Raw genomic sequence first — 4,847 nt, 5'->3', positions numbered from 1 at the left:
GCCATCTCATTTGGACTTAGCTATTAATACTTGAAAATATGATCAAATTCTAAATGAAAAGGACTTAAAATAGTCATTTACAAAAAAATTGCAAATGTGAGCAATCAACTGAACAACATTTTTTCTCAACTATTCACAGAATTTTAGGGAAATAAGATTAATAGCATTTTTAGGAACAATAAAGTTTCCTTGTTACAAATAGGCACCTAAGCATATAAGCCTGTATAAATATTTCATCATTAACTACTAAAATTTACAGGATACTACATTCTTCAGCAGCTTGTATACCAAAATTACAACAATACAGAGATTAACATGGCACTTGTACAAGGATGATATGAAAATTTGTCAAGTATTCAAAATTTTTCATTCTTCAGATGCAAGAAATGAAAAACAGCTATTAAAAAGTTGATTACACAATTACAAGTGAAACAATACACCTAATTAATATAATTAAAAGTTACTTTGACATCAGTGTATTAAATTTTCACCTTAGAAAGGCCTTTACATAGCATAACCTTTACACAACTTTTGATATTAGACAACATTGTCGTTTTATCCCAAAGAAATATAATACTAAAAGGACCTAGGGGAAAAAAAAAGGAATCTTAAACTATTTCTGTATGGAATGCAATCTGAAAGGACACATTAATGAACCTATATGTTATAAAACAATGTAGAATTCAATGTATTATATCTAGGAGAGAATAAAATAGATTATGGACACTATACAAACATAGAATATAGAATATTTTAAAATATACTTTTTCAGACAAACAACGGAAATATCTTTAGTTTCTATACTACTCATTTCAACAGATAAGTTAAAATTATTTCCGATCAACAAAATCACAAACTCTGCATAAATCATTATAGATGTATACAAAAACTCTTGAATACCTTTTGACATCAAAAGCAGACAATTCACTTTGAAGAACTCCACAGAATCCGTGAATTGTTACTATAAGATATTGTTGTTATTTGGATTGTGAAAATATGTTGTATTGACAAAAAGGAATTAATGACATTTTTGAAATTTAAGAAAATTAACCGAATCATTAGGATTTAGGAGAACAATTTGTACAGCCTTCCACAACTTCAAAGAGGTAGTGATACATACTTATCCTTTTGGTAATATCAAATGCAGTTTCCTCCAAGTGGTTCTTCAGACCTGGTTTGACATATTGGTTCAACAGTTCCAGTGTATTTTTGCTATCTCAATTACCAGCAGCAAGATGCAAGGGGGTCAAGAAGCCTTTAGTTTGGGCATTGGTATCTGCATCATGAAGAAGAAAGAAGCCACTCTGGTATTATTACACGTACATGCACTGTGCAGGGGTGTCCAGTCATCTACAGTTATTGCATGTGCCCCTGAGCCACCAACTCACGGACAATGTATAAGTGTCCACTGTAGGCTTCCCGATGAAGAGGGGTATACTCATCGTCATCCCTAGTATTCACATGAGTAGCCTTTTTGGAAAGTATTCTCTGCACTGTAGTAAGCTGGTTATTTTCAGCAGCCCAAAGAAGAAATTTGCTTGGATCCTTCTCCATTTTTTTTCTTGCAATTTTTACCATTCCTCACATTTTCATCTTATTCCTCATCTTCATCAGAATTGCCTAACCAGATACATTGAGTACCAGTGGAAATGAGGTGTCCATGTATTTCCCTAATAGTTCATGTTGGTTGACCTGGTCAGAAATATCTGGTGAATTCTCTGCATATGTTTTTTCACCATGATTTATTTTCTTTTTCAATTTTTACTATTCGAAATTATTCTAACTGGAGATTAGGGAATAAATGGAGAGCAGAGGAAAGATGTTCCTCCATATTCAAAGGTACAGACTGAAAATGAGGACCAGTGGTGTCTTCATGTGCAACTTATTCTAGGAATGAGAAAATGTGAAATAATGCCTCCTATATAAATGATTTGGGAAATGGCAGTGCAGAAAGTGAAATGATGCAACCCAAAATATAAAATAATATAAATTAGGATAATTATGGAGCAATCATATTATCTATGAGAGCCATGAAAGACAGAGATGAGCTATCCACAAAATCCATGCCTCTGATCAATTTATAGAACAAGCAGAAATTTTTTTTAAAAAAAGGTGGAAATAGAATTTATGTATTTACTTGAAATTAGTAAAAACTTTTTAATAGCCTACATAAGAATCTAAATCCTTGATAGCACTAGTAACAGATCTGACTGAAATCAGTTGAATCACACTTTTCCTGTACAATGAAGGAATAGGTACAGGCTAGGAAAGCAGCTAGAAAAGGCAGGCTGATTGTATCTGTGAGAAAACTTTGTGGAAACTGGTATTGAGGATTACTTACTGGTGACCCACTTGCACTGGAAGCATGATTCTGACCTCTTGCTTGCTGATTCTGAACTATTGCTTTGAGCATTATATTCTCCAAAAAGAAAAAGTCAGAATTGATAACAATGGACTACTAATACATTTTGACTTTTCATTAAGCATATTCAATCATCAAAATCACACGAAGACAATAGACAGGCCTATTTTTTTTTAGATGAAAACAAGTGTCTTTAAAAAAACAAGGAATTTAAGTAGTCTTCCAAAGGACTTCCATTTTACTTACTGCATTATACATTTTTCCTAATGTTGAGTAACAATAAATAATGGATCTATTAGAAAGCTCTTAAAGCTCGTCTGTTCAATACTGAGTTCTCTTACACTATATTATAGTATTTTTTTGTATGGTCTTAGGAAGAAATTTACTTTACTAACTTGAATTTGTGACAGGACAATATCATGACTGTACATCTTTCTTCTATACTCTCAGTTTTACATTATTATCTAAATATGTGCATTAAATAAGTATAGAGGAAAAAGTAGAAGCCACACTGGTGGATCATGGCTTTAATCCTAGCTAATCAGAGAGAAGAAATCTGAGAATTGTGGTTTGAAACCAGACCAAGAAAAAAAAGTCCATTAGATCTTGCTTTGAAAGTAACCAGCAAAAGCTAGAAATGGATCTATGGAGCTAGAAATGGAGCTATGGTACAAGCAGTGAAATGTTAGCCTTGAGAAAACTAAAACAAAAAAATGACAAATTCTGAGACAGAGCCAGGCCCTGACTTCAAGCTCTAGTATTAGCATCAAACTAATTAATCAATTAATCAATTAAAAATAAATTAAGTGGTCACATGTGGAGAAAATGCTCAGGGATATCACCCAGGCTCTTATTTCAAAAACTACAATCTACCGAAAAAATCTATTTAAATAATACCTGTGTAAATAGAGTATTTTCATCACCCAAATGCACATCCATGCTCAGTTATTTTTGCAATAACTCTGTTATGTCTGGAGTACCACATAACATTATCACTTAAGTAGAAAGCAGTGAAACATGGGTTCACTCTATCTCTCTAATGGATTTTTCTCCCCACAAATACTCAAATCTTACAATTATTCCAATTCTTTGAAGTCATAGCTTTTTTCTTTAACATCCATAATATTAAAGTTTGAATTTAGTGTCTTGTGTCTCCTAAATGGGTGTTCTTACCAGTTTGTCATGCCCCCAGCCCTAAATTATCCAGATTAATTTTCAGATAAAATCTGGCTTCCTACTTGTGTATGACCATGGGCTCAGTCCACTTGATGTTATTCTTCCTGGAATTTAGAATAACAGGTGTCTGGCATTGTGTACAGATCTTTATGTCCAGTCTGGGCTTTAACCACTATCCTCACAACAGTAGACTCCCATATAGGCAGGTTTTTCATAAGCTTATCATAGCTGATTTTTTAAATAAATCTTTGCATTTCCTGCAGGTTCTTGAGTACTGAATTAATTTGTGTTTTCTTTGGGTTTGTTTGTTTCATTTGAATATATGTATTCAGTGGTTCCTCATTTTTCATTTGGTTTCTTTCACTCAAGTTCTTACCTAAAGTGCTGAGAAATCAATTCTTCTTTCTCAAGATAGTCAAGCTGAACTTTATTTATTCCAAACCAATTTCAGTAATATTTAAACATCTTCATATCTAGGAATGGTACACAAATGCTTATCACTGAGAAGGGTCTTTTTATTTTCACAGCAGTCTTTGGCATTCACAGACTTATCATGAATTATACAAATATAATAAAACTCAGATGCTTGCCAGGAGGAGAAAAACCTATTACTAATTGTTTGACAGAGGCTTCCCTTCTCGTGAATGAAATACGCTGCTTGATGCAGGATTTCACAGAATCATATTGCTAGGGAGAGCCTAAAAAATCAGGTAACACTACGGAGTTGAGGGAGATTACTTGACCTCCTGAATAATTTACTTTTATGTCAAATAAAAGCAGGCTTCCAAAAAGAGAGTAGACTTTAGAGAAACATGATGAGTTGTATGTAAATAGGTGCTTAGCTGACTTTGTTGATTGGTGAACTAATACAGGGAAATAAAGTACAGCACGGTAAAAAAAATAAAGAACTCTGCATTGAAATAATCATTTCTCTGTGTGTGTGCATGCACACATGTGCATATACACACACACGCATGTGCATTGCTCATGCATGCATTATTCATTGCTGAGGCTTGAGAGTGCCTAGACACTATCCCAAAGCTTCTGTGGTCAAGGAGAGTGGTCTACCACTTAAGCCACTACTCCACTTATGGTTTGTTGGAGATAATCACATGTATTGTCATGATTGGACTGGCTTTTAACAGTGGTCTTCAGATCTCAGCCTCCCGAGTAGCTAGCTAAGCTGATTCAGTCTCTGAGTAGCTTGTTAAAATGCTGCCTGTACTCTATGCTTCACTGCTGTTTTATACTTTTCCTGAGGTAATCACAAGTCTAAGTCGTATATGTCTAATTGTTTAAAAATATTTAC

The 4,847-nt window shown here is 33.8% G+C and overlaps 1 pseudogene; it reads left to right on the top strand.

Annotated features, from left to right (window-relative positions):
• The first annotated feature begins 267 nt into the window (after positions 1-267).
• On the top strand, positions 268-367 carry LOC122127700 (annotated as a pseudogene).
• Positions 368-4,847: the final 4,480 nt, after the last annotated feature.

This window comes from Dipodomys spectabilis, unplaced genomic scaffold (assembly GCF_019054845.1).
Source record: "Dipodomys spectabilis isolate Male_0828 unplaced genomic scaffold, ASM1905484v1 ptg000307l, whole genome shotgun sequence".
NCBI lineage: Eukaryota > Metazoa > Chordata > Mammalia > Rodentia > Heteromyidae > Dipodomys > Dipodomys spectabilis.
Note: the sequence above shows the minus strand (reverse complement) of the source record. Positions and strands in the feature narration are given on the sequence as shown.